Source organism: Manis javanica, chromosome 11 (assembly GCF_040802235.1).
Source record: "Manis javanica isolate MJ-LG chromosome 11, MJ_LKY, whole genome shotgun sequence".
Taxonomy (NCBI): domain Eukaryota; kingdom Metazoa; phylum Chordata; class Mammalia; order Pholidota; family Manidae; genus Manis; species Manis javanica.
In genome coordinates, this window is record NC_133166.1 from 25,873,316 (window position 1) to 25,891,935 (window position 18,620).

At 43.7% G+C, this 18,620-nt stretch overlaps 1 protein-coding gene and 1 long non-coding RNA gene across 7 annotated transcripts in view; both read left to right on the plus strand.

Moving 5' to 3' along the window:
- The first annotated feature begins 345 nt into the window (after positions 1-345).
- LOC140844375 (uncharacterized) lies at positions 346-12,618 on the plus strand. 2 transcript variants are annotated; one of them, XR_012122591.1, is made up of 4 exons: positions 346-1,267; positions 3,165-3,329; positions 9,640-9,682; positions 11,570-12,618. It is a non-coding gene; the product is annotated as an uncharacterized lncRNA (long non-coding RNA). The 2 variants fall into 2 exon arrangements; XR_012122590.1 differs by lacking the exon at positions 346-1,267 and adding an exon at positions 2,666-2,730.
- A 60-nt stretch (positions 12,619-12,678) lies between these two features.
- The window catches only part of LOC108408928 (olfactory receptor 52P1-like), a 50,866-nt gene continuing 44,924 nt past the window's right edge, over positions 12,679-18,620 (plus strand). For 2 of the 5 annotated variants that reach the window (XR_012122589.1, XM_073216082.1), the window contains exons 1-2: positions 13,501-14,331; positions 16,724-16,747. The gene's annotated coding sequence lies outside the window, so the exon portion shown is untranslated. The other 3 variants (XR_012122588.1, XM_037000970.2, XM_037000971.2) reach the window with 3 other exon arrangements.

The following is an 18,620-nucleotide window of genomic DNA, read 5'->3' on the forward strand; positions in this document are numbered from 1 at the left end:
GCAATGCTTAAAATTTCTCACCTCAGTACCCGTGAGGGGAGCATTAACAAATTTCCCCTTGTCCTAATGGGACCTCTCTCAATGGAACCGTCTTGGGATTCCTGGTGGATTCCCCAGAAGGCAAGGGGAAACTCTAAGTCCTTCTTACATTGTTAAGTCTGGGGAGAGGGAATCCTGGGGCAAAAAACCTCTAAAAACTGAAATCAAAGGGAGAAATAAAGCTTAAAATCTATTTACTACTCACAAGCTGCAGTCTGGGGCTGTTTCTCTCTTTCAGGCTCCAGCATCAGCCAAAAACCGGCCCTCTCCCTCACCTCTCAGGTACAGGTAAGCCCCCTCAATTGCCCATTGATACGGAGATGAATTTCTCTCCACCCCTGAGGAAAGATGCAAAAGAACTAAAGCCATACTCCTTTCCACCTCTGAATACCTGTTGATATGAGATACGAGTGGGGTGGAAAGAGAAAAAGGCCAGGAAAGTCCACTAAAAAGACCCAGAGTTAATTAATTAAAGCTCAAAAAGACAGGCGCAACTTGGCCTGGAATGTTTGAATATTCCTCAGATAAAGGAGAGGGAACCCCAGCATAGGCTGCCTTTATTATGTTAATCATACAGGCCCAGCCTCTTCTTTTTTTTTTTTAACTTTACCTATATGGTTTTTTTTTTCTTTCTGACCCCAAATAGTCTGCAGCCCAGGAAATCAATTTAGCATGCAGGCGCAGCCGTAAACAACATAGCAAAAGGCAGGAGGATATTTTATCCCAAAGATTGCATTTTAATACCCAGGAGGTCAAGAAGCAAGATTCTCAACTTACTCATTAACAGACAATAACTCTGCCCCCCTTGGAAGAAGGGCAGCCAGTCCCAAACCAGGAAGCTGCCATCCTGGGAGGGAACTAAAAGCAGTAAATTTCTTGTGTTAAGCTAATTTTGCAGAATTACCCAGAGGACTGATAAGAAATACAATGTCTCATCAAAGATACTTGAGACCACCTAACAAGTCTACACCCCAGGTGCCGGCCACACTCCTAAAGAATTCTTAAAAAGGGAACCCCCAACCCCTGGGGCGCTCCTCTCTCCGAGGCTGCTGGCACCCTCAAAATGCGCAACCTTTTAACTTAAAACTTTCTCTCTCCAACCTCCCAGGGTGCCCCTCCCTCCTGAGGCGGCCTCACTTTCTCTCTCCCCCAGTAACTCCAAACAAAACTTTCACTCCACCTCACCACCGGGTCCCTGCCTCTCAACTCTCCGCTGTGGCTACAGCAGGTAAAGGGACCGAGGAAAACACACAACGCTCTCCCAATACAAGGGCTTGTCCTGGGCAGTCTCTTGTAGTTCCTCCTCCCTAGCTTTCCCTTCCCTGGTGTTGAGGGGAAATAGGGGAAGTGCCCTTGGTAACCAACAGATTCCTCAGGTGAACTGGAGGCTTTATTACCATCAAAAAACAACTCAAACCTGGCAAAGCCAGTTTTCATCTGATCTAACTTTAATCCAGACAAAACAGCAAAATTTGATCATCTTCTGTTTGTCCTTAACCCAGTACAGGAGGTGTCCCCCAGTACCGTAACCTTCACCCCAGCAGGCTATCTGGGGGGAATTCCAAGGGAGCTCATCTGGTTCCCTTTCTCTGCTTCCCTAGGCTTAGAATTTGTATTTCGCATCCTTCAAGAGGTCCCTGTGTCTGAGTTCCCTGTGTACTCAACCCCCCATAATGGACATTTCTTGCACCCCCCCCCCCCGAGATTACACATCTCAGCCACACACACTCGACCTCTGAAAAATGCCCAACCACCAAGGCAATACTTATAGCCCAAGTTTTCTACCTTGGCTCATACACGAGGTTGCCTGGTTGCCACGGTGCCTGCGTTTTCTCCCTTGCGTCAGTCACGCTGTCTCCGCACAGCAGTCTCGGGTCTCCCCTTGGCTTCAGTGTGGAGGTGAGACGCCCAGACACAGCGAGCCGCCCAAAGCCAGGCGGGATGCGTCTTCCCACTCTGCTTGGACCCCCACCTCGCACAGGCAGAGGATCTTGGATGAGTCCCGAAACTGTGAGAAACACACTCACTGGTCCAAATTCAATAAGTGGACACAGAGACAAAGAGACCAGCGAAGCGAGGCTTTAATGATGGTCTTGCAAGATAGAGTATCTGGTGGGCAGGCACACCTGGGGAGTTTGGCGCCAATAATTTATCCTCTAGTGTGCGAGTCCCTCCCCTGGTTCCTCATTGGCTGAGTACTACAGGGTTCATATTCTTCCCTGGACATCGCCTAAGCCCATTATATCTTTCTTTTACATTTGTCTTATTCTTATTGGTAGGTTAAAAAAACTCAAACAGGTATAGCCAGGTCCTTATCAATTCCCCAACCCCCACTCTCAGCCAGAGCAGCTTCTACCACGTGGCCCTTTGTTAATACCTTACTGTTAAAATGTTTAAACATCCTAGTGGGAATAAATCACATTTAGGTTTTATACTCTTTCCTAACAAAAGGAATTGTAAAAAAAAAAGCAATCTTTAAGGTCAATGATAGCCATATTCCAGTCTTTTGGAATCATAGCCGGAAAAGGGAGGCTTTGTTGCAAAGGTCCCATAGGTTTAAGAACTGCATTAATTTGCCTTAAGTCATGTAAGAGTCTCTAATTTCTTGACTTTTTTATAACAAATACAGGGGAATTCCACGGGCTCATGGAAAATTCTAATCTATCTAGCTGAAGCTGTTCTTTAACTTGTGTAAGGATGCCACTTTTTCTTTATTAAGGGGCTATTGATCCACCTAAACAGGCACAGGGATAATGTTTCCCTGTCTGTGAGCCTCTTTGAAATCTCTTAATGCATTACTCCCATCAGCTTGTCTGAGGGTTCCCTGTGGAGGCAACTGATAACAATACTTTTTAATATATTTATGAGGTTGAGCAAAGTTCTTTTTAGAAGTTTTCACTCCTGGTGTTTTCAGGAGGGCACGGAGTAATTTTAAGTAATCCTCCAGTTTATCTGCTTTAGTTTCATGTTGGCCCATTACAGTGTCCCTGACGTCTTGATCCTGTCCCTACGTACACTTTCCAGGGAGTCTTATCACATCGACGATCTTCGGAGCTTCCCCGCTCTGAGTTTCAGTGGGTCGTCTGGAGCGGAGTTCCCCACTCTGAGTTTTGACCATCTTTCAGGTTCCTGTTCAGGTACCACTTGTTGGCCTGCTCCCCATCTCTGACCCGCAGATAAAGGAGGCAACGCGATCAGATATTGAAGACCTGAATAGGCCAGCCGGGGAACTCAAGGCATACCAGCTCAAGAGTGGTGCTGGAAAGGCACCTCTCATATTTATTGATCAGGTATCACATTCTTGAGTGGGTTAACAAGTTTCTAGACACAATGATTAACATGCTTTACTCCAGGAATGTAATTGCCTCCAGGTCATTGGGGCAAGTCGTCCCTGGTGCCATATAATGAGGGGTAGTGATAACAAGAAACAGATCTCGGTTTAGATTTAGTGAGCTGCGGCATGCACCACAGATTCCAAAGAAGGCAATCAATTCCCATAGAAACAGAATGATCTATGGATGGTAACCTAGTGTGTGTGTGTGTGTGTGTGTGTGTGTGTGTGTATGCACACATATGCATGTGCATGCACACATCCAAGCACTCATCCAAGGAAACTGGGGAAAATTTATCTTTTAAATTTTCCCATTGACTTCTGCCTCCCTGTCACCCCTCCGCTGTGATGAGTGATTTGACTCAGGAGGAACAATCTCTCGAGTTAGTAACAGATGACTATCTATGTTATAACATTCGTGTCTTTTCATTTACTGGAATGTCTAGTCCTCCAATTCAAGATGAAGTACCTAGTTATAAGAAAATAAGGACCTGAAATTTTTCACACAGTAGAAAAGATCTACACACCAAGCATCTACTTTTTCACAGAGGCTCATGGCCCTGAAAATGAAGCCCTCTGCTGAAAAGAATATGAAACATTTAAGTTGCTCTGTTACACTTTTTTAGTAAAAGGCCAAATAAGGAGTTTCTAGGCTCAAAAAAGTCATGAGTATCAAGTGTGTATTTGCTCTCTGCAGTCAGGTCTAGGGCTTTCCTCTCCCCATCACATCTGAACCTCTGAACGGCAGTCATGCCATCTGATATCTCTGGGTCTCAGGACTGTGCCCTGCCATTAGTGAGGCAGCTGTGTATTCACAATAGAAAGTTTGGGGGCTCGGGAGAGTCTCAGGGCAGAAGAAAACTACCCTGGTGGGAGTAGCCATGGACAGCGTGTCAACAGCAGGATCTAGAGCTGTCACCAAGTGGGGATCAGAAGTCGTTTGGGAACCTCTGCTCTTCACTGGAGTGAACACAGCATGTACTCTTAAATAGGACTCCAGTGACCTTCCATTTTACATGTTAGTTACGCTGTGCGATCTCATCATCCTCACTGCTAATCTCTCCAGGTTGTCTGAACCCAGGTCTCTTCTTAATTTCAGCCCATACAACCTGTCCTCCCCTCTGCTGTGGTCTATACCCTCTGGCTCAGCAACTCTCATCTGTCTCCCTGGGGTGGGAAATGGGGCAATTGTTTTCTTGGTGTTGTTTTGCCATGAAGACTGAATGTGTGCATTGGTAGACCATGTACTAGGTTGTCTAGAGAAAGAAACAGTAGGGTGTGTGTGTGCGTGTGTGTGTGTGTGTGTGTGTGTATGTGTGTGTGTAGAAAGGCAGACACTAAGGAATTTATTCACACAGCTGTAGAGGTTGACAGGGCAGGTTGGAAGACTAGGAATCCAGGGAAGAGCTGACATTACAGCCCAACTCCAAACGCTGGCTGGAGGCAACCCCTCTTTTTCAGGGGTCTTCGGTCTTTTCTCACTTATAAGTCCTTCCATTAATCGTTGAGACCTACCCACATGATGGAGGGTAAACTTGGCTATTTTCAGTCTAGGAGTTTAAATATTAATCTCATCTAGAAAATAACTTTACACAACATTTAGACTCAGAAAAAGGTTACCTAGATATTGTGGCCTAGCCAATTAGCCACATAAAATTAATCATCACAGACACTAAATATTTTCAGTTGATCCTGAGAATATTGGAGACTTAATAACAAAACTCATACTATTTTCATTTTGTGGGATACAAAACTCATAGATAAATGGTAATTATAGTTCTCCTAAACATGTTATTATGCCAAGAGGTCATCTTTAAAGAAATCATATTTTAGAATATTTGTATTTAATGTGAGTCATGAGTCCATTTTTTATGTTAATATAGAAAAACTAAAGTAAATTGATTAAAAGGCATCTGTGCCCTCCCAAGTATAGTCAAAAGCCACAGCCCTTCCTGTTCATTAAGCAACTCATGCCACTTTGCCCTGAAGAGAACAAAAACATCTTTGTCCCCTCCCCTGTCTGACAGGTGGTTGTGTGGCTGTGGGGCTTGGAATTTGAAATTTTCTAAGTTTTGTTGGATTTGTTGGCTTGCTTTGCAGTTTCCTCCTGCCCGAATCCCATCCACATCCCCTCAGAGTCATTTACTCTCTAACTGCCTAGCAGTTGGTGTCAGAGTGGAGGCAACTGCAACAGCATGTTTTCTGTAAAGCCAAGACAAGGATTTCAGATGTGGGGAGCTGTCCCAGCCCCTTTCTGCCTCCAAATTGCTGCCTCCTCTTTACAGGGAAGACTCGATCTTTGAAATAATTTAAGAGCAAATAAAATACACTCCAAGAAATGACAGTAGAAGAAAGTGATCATTTTACCCAAATCTAAACAAAGCAAAAATCAGTGAAACCACCTAATGAAATTGTGAGTGAAAAGTGATCCATTACTGATAACTAAAAAACTTAAAAATTGTCACACAATTCTGTGTTAATATTTGGTAGACCCTCCATTAAATGAATAATTTGGGGAGTATAAAAGTGTCTCACATGAAGCAGCAGAAAATGTCACAGGACCATAATAATGAGAGGATTTACAAATGTATGAAATTATAAGTATACAAAACATATAAGGCAATACTCCCTTTGACAGCCCAGCATTGGGACTCCTCTGTAATCACGGCCAGCAGAGGACCTCTCTGCCTGCTATGCTGTAAGAGAGAGAAGAAAAGGAGGGGACCTCATGGTCTTAAAGCCAGAGAGATTGAGGAACGTTGATACATTTGTTTCTTGTAAATACACAGTGGCTGTGATCCTCTAGAGAAATCACCAGTTCTGTCTTTATCTACATGCAAGAGTCTTGATATGCAGGGACTCCCACCTGGTTCTGCAGTCTCTTCTTTGCACTCCTCTTCCCTGAACCCCATGACCAGTGTTCCAGGAACACCAACAGCTCTCTGAAGGCACCAAATTCATCCATGCTGCGCCTGCATCATGTCTGCCACCTGGAAGGAAGGCGCAGCTGATGATGCAAAACCAAAGGGACACTTGTCCCTAAAGAAGGGTTTCCAAAATTGGCAACTGTTCTTTTTAAAATCTGAGGGAATTTGAGCTTCACTTACTAAGAATAAAATACAGAGACCTGCCTTGTATTCTCTTCCCAATTTCTCCCAGTCTGATCTCCCAGGTCCTTGATACTACTGGCAAAACTACTCCGTTTATATATGTATATACACACAAACTTCTGTTTTTAGTTTTTTTTAGCAGCTTTGAGATGTTCTTGATATAGGAAAATTGTAAATATTTAAGGTATATGACTTGATGTTTGAATGTGTGGATACACTGTGAACTGATCACCATAATCAAGCTGGTTAACAGTCTCATTTACAGTTAACCATTGTGTGTGTGTGTGTGTGTGTGTGTGTGTGTGTGCAAGGGTGTGTGCTGAGATTTAATTTAAACTCTATTCTCCTAGCAAATTGAAAGTATACAGTACAGTGTTGTGAACTTTAACAAATACCTCAGAATGGGTGGCTTCCAAACAATAGAAACTGATTTCTCACAGTTCTGGAGGTTGGAAAGTCCAAGGTCATGGTGCCAGTCTGGTGAGGGCTCTCTTCCATGTTGCAGACTCCTGACTTCTGTCTGTGTGCTCACATGGTGGAGGAAGTGGGGATCTCTCTGGGGTCTCTTGTTAAGGTTCTAATTCCATTCATGCATGAGGGCTCTGCCCTCAGGACCTAATCACCTCCCCAAAGCCCCACCCCTGATACCATGACATTGGGCATTAGGATTTCAACGTGAATAGGGGATGAGGTGGCCACAAACATCTAGACCGTGGCACCATGCTCTATGTAAGGTCTACAGAATGCATTCGACTTGTGTCACTACAACTTTGTACCCTTTGACCACATCTCCCCATTTCCTTCTCCCACAAGTCCCTGGTAACCACCATTGCACTCTCTACTTCTATGTGTTTGACAATTTTAGATTCCACATATAAATGTCTCTGTAAAATGAATCATACAGTATTCCTCTTTTTGTATCACAGGTAGACTTTAATTATGATTCTGGTGTTGCCATATACTGGTCCTTATCAAGTAAAATGAATTCTAGGAGATACACTTCGTTGTTTTAAACAAAAAATAAAGTAATGAAAATTACCTGATGAGTTACTGTGAAAATTAAACAGCAGAATATTTTTTAATAACTGCTGGTGTAGCCTAACTCATAAGCAGTGATCTAGAATGGTGTCTATTATTTTCCTAGCTCCCTGCACCTGTGACTTGAAATAAATTACTTAAAAGTATTTACTTTCAAATCTATTGCCTTTAAGTAGTAGAATAACTTGCCTAAGTAATCAAAGATATTTTAAAGAATTTTATGTAATTGTATAATAAAACATTCTTATCTTCCTGGCTGCTAATCTTATTTGGCAATATACAGGGAGAGTCAAGAGTACTTTGTGAGACTTTCAACAGTTTTGTAGGCCAAACTGCAGTTTTTCCTGGTCCACCTCACTCTTGCCGGTGAGCAGGGAGACTAACAGTTATCAAGGAAAGCCCAGTGGGAAGGGAAGGAACTTGTTTGTATGACTCAAGCAGAGCTTGCTGGGACCCCTGGGGACAGTCTCTAAGGGTGCAAACAGATCGTTCCTCTTGAGTGAATACTATGAAGTGATTTGCTGGTTTCACATTTTAAAAATAAATATTTTATGTTATAACAAACTGCCAGATTTTTTTCAAAGTGGTTGTCCCATATTGTAGTTCAGAAAGAAGAAAAGGATGGTATGGAGTGTTGTGGTTAATGCCGTGATATACAGTAGATGAGACTTTTGTTTGGTGTATCTGTTTTTGAGCTGTAAATCCTGTTGACAGTCAGAGGGGAGTGGGGGGGCTCAGTGTGGATGTGTGAGTGTGGTGTGTACAGGGGAGGACTGGCTGTGAGGGCCAGAGGAGATGAGCTCCCTTCTCCCTAATACTTCTTTCACATGCCACCCACAAACCCGCATCTCTGCTTTGACTCCACTTTCCCTTTTAATCTCTGATCTGACCCCACATCCTGGGCCCTGTGGAGTTAATGGGTTCCTTTCAGACTCTATGAGATGTTTGTCTAAGGTGTGAAGTGTTTCTCGGATGTGAAAAAAGATCCGCTTGGAGGTTGGGGTGCAAAAGATGGCTCTTTATCACGTTCCTTCTTTTTAGCCCCCAAGAGCTCGCTTTCTTCCAAACTCAAACCTTAGTACATGTCATGTATTTCTGAGTAAGATGAGACATGGCAGCTTTGGAATATAAAACCGTGGATCAGTCTGTACTTTGAAAACTGTGGCTGTATTCGAGGACCTGACCTTTTTGAGCTTGTCTGGGAAGAGGTTATGGAAATTTCATCTGGAAAATGTCGGAGGGAATCGAGGCCCTGGAGAGGGTGGGAGCACAGGGACCACCCCTGCTGTGGGAACCTCCTTAGAGACAGCGGACTGGGAGGAGATCACAGCTTGTCGGGTGTAAGAAAACAGACCGGTAGGATGCCTCAACAAACTGCGCTCCCTCCGCTGCCGCCGAGCCTCCTCCACGCGGCCATAGTGCCGCAGGCCCCACGGGAGCAGCGAATGATAAGGCCTCCTGCGGCTATGCTTCCCTCTAGTCCCTGTATCTCCCATTGTGGAGGAATCTAATGGAAGATCTCCCACTTTAGGCCGACAAATTTTAGCAGTTTCCAGTCTGAAGAAAACACAAGTCACAGGAAGTAATGTGGTTCGAGCGTGCTGGGGTAGGTAAACCGAAGGCGCTGGGATGAGTCTGAGTAAACCCTAGGGACCGAACAGAGAAGATGGGAACATCTGTAGGTCCATATAATGTTAATCATACCAGCCTTTCATTGTGTGCTGCAGCAGTGACGTCGACTGCAGCAACATTGAAGAGAGCCATGATTTCCTTCAGCATGTTCGTGCCATTAAAATGATATGTAGGGCTATACAACTGCATGTCTTTCAGTTTAAATGTCACTTTCTATATACAACATTTTGCAATAGATCTGAGACACTAGGGAACAACACGGACCCTCTGCTGTCCTCTTCTGCTTTAGAACTTGTCGTTGAAATCTTAGACACACCTTTTCATTGCTTATTACCTCAGCTCCTTACTCAATTTCCCTAGCATGGAGCTGAGGAAAGGAGTTGATAATTTCCCAGAAAGAACTCTGTCTTAATCTCACTTCTCAGCACATTGTACCTTGACCTCTGTTACATGTGTCTCAATACGATATTTCCTTTCCCACCCCTACAGAACCGTGCGTCTGTGCCTTCCATCTGGACGAGGTCCATATCTGGTGTGTATTAACTGTCTATTCAGGGGCCTAGTACAGGGCACAATTAACAGGAGGAAATGGATTTTTTTATTTTAAAATATTTTTTATTTAATTCACAAGAACAAAGGCAGGCAGCTGTGGTATAAAATTATATTAACATCTATTGAACACAATAAATATTAGGTATCTATACGAGGTCATATTCTGGGCAGAGGAGATAAAGTAAATATACAGTAAGATGGTAATGTAGTATGCATAAAGATGGAAATTACTGTGGTATAAATGTCAAACACAGAAACATCAACACAAACAAGTGAAAAGGGCTGCAATAGACCTGGGTATATATAGTCCCTAATAAAGGGCTTTGTGATTTTTAAATAGATGTCAGGCCAGGTCTCAGTGTGGGAAAGTGATTTTGAACAGTCTTCAAGGAAGTGATGGATTTAAAACAGACTTCTGTCCAGAGTGATTAAGGAACATAAAGGCAGCTCGTGGGCTGAGGAGGAGTTGAAGGCAGCTCAGAGGGAGGAGGTGATAGGAGGAGATGTGTAATGTGAACCTCACTAGATGGTGATAAGGACCAACTTAAGTTGAATGATGTGTATTTGAGCAGAGGAACGGCAAGACTGAGGATTGACAAAATGTCCCCCTGGTTGATGGTATGCACAGCGGTGACAGCAGATTACAGGAGACAGTGACAATACGAGGGGGACTAGTGGGGAACTATTCCTGGATTCCAGGTAAAAAGCGAAGCTGGAAGGGACCTAATTTGAAGAGAGTGCCTGTAGGACCTGGTGACCTGAGAGAGAAAGGAAGGAAGAGACAAGGGGCAGCTTTGTGCAGGTGGCCTTCTCTGACAAGGAGTGCTTTCCAAGACAAGGACCTGAGAGCTAGAGCCCTTGAGGGGAGGGTCCCTAATGTGGGGGCAGACCGACCCCTGGACTCAGAGGGAAGGCGTGGTAGAAGAGGGAGCTCCGACAGAGGAACAGGGAGATGTTGCAGCACTTCTGAGGGCCCCAGGCCTCTGGATGCCAAGAGCAGGCCCTACTTTCCCACTGGCTGTTCTCACCCAGGGAGCAGGATGTAGCCTAAACCATCACAGAGCATTTTCTCCCCACTGTGGAGACACTTTCATTGTTTCTGTCCAAACAGTGCAGATACAAAAAGCCTGTGTGTGACAACAGGATATTGAGGTGAGGAAGCACAGGACCTCGTTGGCCATTACCCTACTGTAAAAACATGTGCATTGTCTGCAAAGGGAGCATACATTTTGTCTCTATGTCTGTCTGTCTTAGGTGGGGAAAGTTGCAATGGCATAATGCTTCTTCAGTGATAGGATAAAAGAATTAACGAATAAAGACAAAAAAGCACTTGTATTAATTTTCTAGGGCTGCTTATAAAAAGTGTACTTACAAACAGGTGGCTTAAATGGAATGTATTTTCGCACAATTCTGGAGGATAGAAATACAGGATCAAGGTGTTGGCAGGGTTGATTTCTCCTGAGGGCTGAGAGGGAAGCTGTCCATGTCTCTCTGCTAGCTTCTATTTGCTGGACATCTCTGGTGTCCCTTCATTTGTAGACATACCACCATGATCTCTGCTTTTGTCTTCACGTGGTGTTCTCCATGTGTGCATGTCTGTCTGTGTCCAAATTTCCCCTTTTTATAAGGACACAGTCATTTGTATTACAGCTCATCTTAATGACTCATTTTAACTTGATCATTGGGAAAGGAAAAATTTCCAAATAAAGTTACATTTAAACATACTGGGGATTACAACTTCAATGCCTCTTTTTGGAGAATAGAATTTAACCTGTAACAACAATCAATGTGTTTGAAACAGGACAGACTTTATTTTTACACTGTATGTCCTCCATTATATATTGAGATTCTCTTCCATGGCCAACAGATGCCTCACTGGACCTGAAGTTCCTTGGGTCTTTGTCACATGTGTGAGGATGTGAACCCATTATTTTCTGCCCTTGAAACACACACCGTTAGGTGCCTATCAACATCTGTGCCTTATGTCCAAGCCAAGGTAAGACACCCACATCTATAAATGCAAGGCTCCCCAGAACCATCCATCTGGCCTTGATCTCTCCATTCTTAATCCCCACAACATTGGGTACCAATCTAGTTCCTGCAACCTTGACTCTGTCTTTGTTAAAATCTGTGCAGTGGTGAAGAGAACTATAAAGAGGATCCTGAAGATGGTACGTTCACCCCAACTGTACCTATTAAAATAAATGCATTTGATATAAATATAACTCAATAAAACTGTTTTAAAAAAGTGAGTGATGCAAATATCAGGGATAGAATCATTCCATGCAGAGGGAAGAGCAAGTGCAAAAGCCCAGGGGCTACAGAGGGTTTGATGCTTAGTGGGTTTGGGTGGAGAAGAAAAATAGGACAAATAGCACAAGATTCTTAGTAGGAAGGGCCTCAATTTGTCGTATCTGATGAGAGAGAGAAGTCAATCACTGCTCTGATGGTGTGAAATTGGTCATGTGATATAAACTAAGGGTAAAGTCTTTGAAATAATTATAGCCCTTTTCATTTTGTCACTTACCTGCTCTTGTCTCTTTCTTTTTCTTTCTTTACTGAACAATAATGTTTTGCCTTGTTCTGAATCCCTACATAGTTGAGCCTTTCTCTTTCTGCCTTTCTTATCCTGTCCCCTTCAACAACAATTCCCAGCCCTCTGGGAGTTTGTGAGCCAGAGCCTCAGGCGTCTGGGCAAGAGAGGCCAGAGGAGTGTTGGATTTGTCAGCACAGGTGGACTTACAGAAGGAGGTGACCTGCCACATCTCTCTGGAGCTCCTGATGAACCCCTGAGCTTGGACTGTGGCCACAGCTTCTGCCAAGCCTGCATCACTGAAAAGATCAAGGAGTCAGTGCTCCATCCAGGAGGTGAACGCAGCTGTCCTGTGTGCCAGACCAGATACCAATCTGGGAACCTCCAGCTGTTGGCATCTGGCCAACCCAGTGGAGAAATGGCTATCAATGCGACCCGAGGAGAGGTCTCTGGGAACACCATGGGGAAGCTCCTGATCTTCTGTGAGGAGGATGGGAAGGTCATTTACTGGCCTTGTGCTCTGTCTCTGGAGTACCACGGTCATCAAATACTCTTCATAGAGGAGATGGTCATGAAATATCAGGTAGGCCCCAGGATGGAGGGAGAGAGGGCAGAATGGTACCTGATGTGAAATACTCACTTTTGTGTTCTACTTTATTCCCCTTGTCGTCATAGACCTGAGTGAGCCCTGAGACCTTGTTCCATACCCTTTGCTCAGCTTCTGAGGCTTGAAGTCTATTTCTGTGCACTCTTTCATTTGCTTCAAGAATAAACATAGACTACAAAATCATAGCAAAGAGTGGTTGGGTGAATGGAGAACTACTTTCCAAGAGAAATCCTGACTGCTGCCCAGATCAGGAGAGCTTTTGGGGAACATGGTTGGGTGAATGTGGGAAATGTATCAGCGAGAAGAAAGGACTGGCCTTGCTGCAGAATCAGTTCTTCCTCCCGCAAAGAGTCGAGTCACTCTTGATAAGGATGGTAACTTGTTCCACCCAGGGATAAAGAATATATTCACCTCCTCAGGTTTTGATCTGCACCCTAGTTTCTAATTGCCAGTTCCATTTCTGCGAACTCTACTCTCTTCTGAGATGAGCCTGATTTCTTTCCTGTTTATCCTCTATCCAGGTTGTGCGAAAGATCGTAGCTAGACTCTGGCAATTCCTCTCTCAGAGGAGAAGCTCCAGGCAGCTCTGAAGGAACAGCAGGAAGCTGAGAAGTTGGAAGTTGACAGCAGAGTGGTAGTTGGAAGGTAGGAAGAGATTTTTCCTGAGGGAATTCTGAGACAGAGAATGGGGCTGCACCGTGGCCCAGTCATAAGGAGGCCCCTTTCTCTTGGTCGCGTTAGAATTAATGAGCCCAGAAGACATCTGATTTGTTCTCATTTCATTTCTTCTCTGATGGGGGTAGGGAGCTGAGAGCAGACATATCAGAGTGAAACATGTGGAGGCAGGGCATAGAGGACAGCAGTGACTCATGACCTTGGAGTCTCATATCTGTCATCCAGTTGGAGGCTCTGATACTTCCAGAAAACACATTGAGAACGGCCCAGGGTTCCCTGGGTAGGAGATATGGGTGGAAAGGTTCAACACCCACTGTGACAGGATTATCCAGGACAGCTGTTGGCAATCCAAGCCCCATCCAGATATCGCATTGTATCTCAGGGTAGGTCGTGATGAAATAGACTTGAATATATTGCTTTGAGAGGATACCAAGGGAAAATAGTAGGAAAATGGCTTTCCCAGGAATTGCTCACCGCCTTTCACCTCCTATCCCTTAGAGGACTCCCTGAGCAAAAGCGTTCATGCCGTGGTTCCCAGGCCCATGCCAAGTAGGCCATCAGCCAGCCAGACTGCCAGCCTCTCTCTCTTCTCACCTCCAAAGAGTCATATACAGACTGAGAGACAGAGGGTTCTGAAAGCATTCCATGAAATGAGAGGCGTCCTGGCAGAGGGAACTCAAAAGCTGGAGGAAGGTGAACTGGATGTGCTTGGTAACTGGGTAGCAGCTAAAGACCAACTGGGGCAGCAGAGGCAGAACATGAGAGAGCAGATCTCGAGCAGCAGATACAGGGATCATTGAAAGACACACTGCAGGTAAGGCTTCGGATGGAGCTCCTACACAGGAGTTTCAGGGGAAAACAGAGAGACTAAGTTTCCTTCCATTCTGGGCTTCTGCCCTCTCTTCCTCATGGTGACATTAAAAGGTTCCTTTGGTCCCTCAGTGCCCCCTCTCTGTCATTCACTGCAAGGGTCATAGGGATCATTCAGTGTGTGAATGGCAAGGGAAATTCCTATTATTAACAATTTATGAATAATGGCAATGCAAAAATTTGGAAAAAACATTCTTTATAGGCTCCTATTATCTGTGATCTAGTGTTTCACTAAGCTTAGTCAAACGTGAGTCTTTGTTTAATGTTTCATTTTTGTTGCTGAGGGGCGGCAAATGTAATGCGAGACTGTAATATCTGGGTGAGGGATATGCATCTATGAATATGTGTGTGCTTCTCTGTGTGTGTATTTGTGTGTTTGTTTGGCTGGGGTAGGATGGAGAGGAAAACCAACAGAGACTTGCCAAGGAATGGTACCTAGTATGAATGTTAAAAAATGTTTTCATGAGGTTAACTGTATGGCTGTGGTCTGAAACTATGAAGAATATTGGGAAATTCAGGAAATTTGAGATTTTCTCTTCCGGACTTCTTGCCATTTTCTTTTTGCTAACTGAACAAAAATTTCTATATTTTGGTTCCAATACTGAGGTAATCATTTCCATTTGCTGGTTCTTTACCTTTAAAAGAAAACATATTTCTTGAAGTTAAGTTGAAACCTGTTGAAAAGAACAGTGCGGTTTATTTGTGCCTTTATCAAAAATCAGTTTGCTTTAATTGTAAAGATTTAGTTATGCATTATCAATCTGTTACATGTATCTATACGTCTATTCTTGCACTAAATCTCTAACCTTTTGATTGCTCTGGCTTCATAGAGAATTTTGAAATTGGTTTGGGTAAGTCCTCCAACTTTGTTTTTCTTTTTCAAAATTGTTTGAAAAAATTTGAAACACTTCTATTACATTGTTTCAAAACAGTTCTATTCTAAGTCAGACGTCCTACAATTTTAAGCACCTCACCCCAGGGAACATTTGGAGAATACTACTGGCATCTCGTGAGTAAAGGCTAGAGAAGCTGTTAATCCCCCTATAAGGCACAGGGCAGACCCATTACAAAGAATTATCTGAGTCAGTATGTTAGTAGAGCCAACACTGAGAAACTCTGTGTCAGGTCCTTTAAATTTTTCATGAAAATTTGAGATTATTTTGTTGATCTTTATTGAAAGGCCTATTGGGATTTTGATAGGCATTGAATTAATTTAAGGAACAATGTGAGGAGTATTGCCATCCTCACTGTATAAATACCTCCATTTAACTAGGTCTTCTTTAAACTATATCAAACTAAACTTAGCGCCAGCAAAGTCAGTGGTTTCACGGGGTTCTTGTTCTGTGCAGTAATAAAACAACCTAATACGGAGATTTTCTGAGATTCTGGAGCCATCTGGTGGCCAAGTCCTTGTAGATGTAAAAGAGGTGGTCTGAAGTGGGATCACCAAAAGATATTGGTGCATTTCTGTTTAAAAAACTAAAGCAAGTAATGATTCTAACAGGGAAAAGAATATGGCTAAAAGAAGTTGAGGTTGTGGATGGGCTGGTGTAATACAATATTGGAATGTAAATGGTCGGGAAATAGTAAATTATGTTTTGGACTTTTTCAGATATTGCTTTCTGGGACTTATTTCATATTTAAAAATCAATGAGATCACCTGTAGGATGTGTATAGGAGGTGGATAGAAAGAGTGGAGGGAGGCCAGAGAGACATTTACTTGAAGTGATTGGTTGCTTATACCTGCATTAAAGAAAGTACACTTCTTGAGGACTGTTACTGTTAATTATTCATCTTTGGTTCCCCAGAGCCTGAAATGATGTCTGGTATACAGTAGATTTCACCTTTGTCTCTAGAATAAATAAATGCATAATGAATTAATGAGGTCTTCTCATAATGGATTTTTTTCATGTAGTAGGCCTCTTTTCTTCCTTTTAAATATATCCCATCTCCAGATACTTGAAGTGTCTTTCTCATATCCTCACCTGAGTCCTTTGGGATGGCTGGTCTGGGTCTTATCTCTATATTTTGTCATTCAGACTCTGGCCCTCTATTTAATCACACCATATCTAGGGGTGCCCGAGGTGTGAGAGGAAGCAGGGGAAAATTTTGTAAGGTAGGAGAGCTTACCAATCCTTTGAGAGTTGCCACTTAAATCCAAATTTCAAATAAATGCCATACCATCTTTTAGTACAAGGGTATTGGAAATATTACAGCGGTCATGCTTATACTGAAACATATTTGTTTTTTATCTAAAGTTAGAATTTAACTAGCCATTCTTATTTTCTAATTCTGGCAATTCTATACTTCACTCATGTTTTCTCTTTTTTCCCTAGGATTTGATTAATGCAGGAACCCAGGTATGCTCTTTTGGTCATGCGGACAGAATTGCTGCTATGAGAGTTATCTTGGAATCAATCTGAATTTTTAAAGAATCACAGAGCTAGAAATTTGGGTATTAAATAGCTTCACATTGCTGATCACAGATGAAAGTAGTCAATGGTAGGGAATTTGGATCATGGGATTTAGGGCCAACTGAAGCATTACAATACGGGGTTGTAGTATCAGAACTTCATGACTTCACTCATTTTAGTCAAACTTGGGTCTCTGCCTCAGTTCTTGTTCCTGGGCTTCATAGGTGTTTGTCTTTTGGCAGAGAAGGGTCCTGTCCTCTTTATTGGCCAGGCCCCCAAATATTCCATGAGGACAGCTCCTTACTGTGTACTTTTCTTCCTGAGGATAAAAGAAACAAGGTGTTTCTAGGTCGTTTTCTTTGGATTCACACAAAAAACAGTCTGAAGTCTCAGGAGATAGAGGTTTTGGTCCTGATGCCAATAATTAATTAATTTCTTCTTGTTTACACATTTTAGCTTCTGGTATGAAAAATGTTTTTCTTGTGTCTGAAGTTGCCTGCCTACCTAGAGCATCAAAGTCTTCCTAAACACATGAAATTCAAACCACTGTTAATTTGATCATTGTGACTTCTCCTTTTCCAAATGTCTGTAATGTTTCCCCAGAGAATGCGACCGATATGCTATTGTCTAGACATCTGCACTGGGATAACAGGCTATGGAGACCCTCAGACTTTCAGTGTAAGAGACCCACACTTGGTAACCCTAAACCCCTCAGGAGCCACCTTCTGCAGCTTCCTACCGACCACCAGCCTCAGAATCCACATCTCTGGCCTCTCCCTGCTGAAACCACTGAGATAGTGGTGACTTCTCCATATATCAAATACTTTTTCTAGAAGCATCCAATACCTCTTGAAGGCACCATTATTTAATCTACTTGTATATTATTTTTCAGAAGTAGGGAGAATGGCATTAATTGTTGCCTCTGAGAAGGGAGAACATGAGCTCCTGTAAGCTAAAGAGCTTCCACGGTCACGCAGTGTGAATGGGAAGGTAGCGTGCGCGTATTCTGGGGGCAGGAGCAGGGCACTCTCCTCCCACTCCCTCCAGCTCTTCAGTGAAGAAGGTTAAAGTGCATCGCTGGAGTGAAAGTTGGGGGAAACAATGGTCTTGAGGTCAGAGACTTGAGGTCAGAAATGTGGGGACATCAATTTTTGTCTTCTCTGGGGGTGAGATATGGAGCTGGAAGAAGCCAAAATCATTTCCCAGAAACAGAAGGGTACATCCCAAGTTCCAGGGCTGAGCAGGACACCGCAAGTACTTACACTTGAGGAGAGCCAGCGTAGGCTTGTGTGCGGGTGTTACTCTTGTGGTGTCAGGGCAAAATGGAGCAGTGGATGCTGTTTCTAGATGATGGTTAAAGAGAGGACGTGGGGCTGTCAAGGAGAGGTGGAGGTCCTGTGCTGACGGCGGGACTATATCTATGGGGAAATGGCCGGGTGGCTGGTGTGTCCTCACTCACCAGTTCTCAGCCTTGCCGGGCTCTCCATCCCTGTGCCACCCTAGTGGGGCATAGGTAGCAGGGTTCACTCCTTTGCTGCTAGCATAAGAGTTGTCATTTCAGAGCTGACAGAGGTCCAGCGCTGCTTGGCTAAGAAGCTACACGGTCTTAAGTCACTAGGTGCTGATCCTTTTTCAGAAGTTGTGGTTACTGTCAGGTCCCATGATCTTAGCTTCATGTGTGCCCCCCTGCCAGAGTCCAGCTCCAGCCGAGGTGTGGGTCACGAAGGAAAGGACAGTGTCAGCGAGTGAGGAGATGAGTGAGGAGACGAAACACCCGATCAAGGTTGTAACATCTCCTGACATCAAGCGGCAGGGTCTC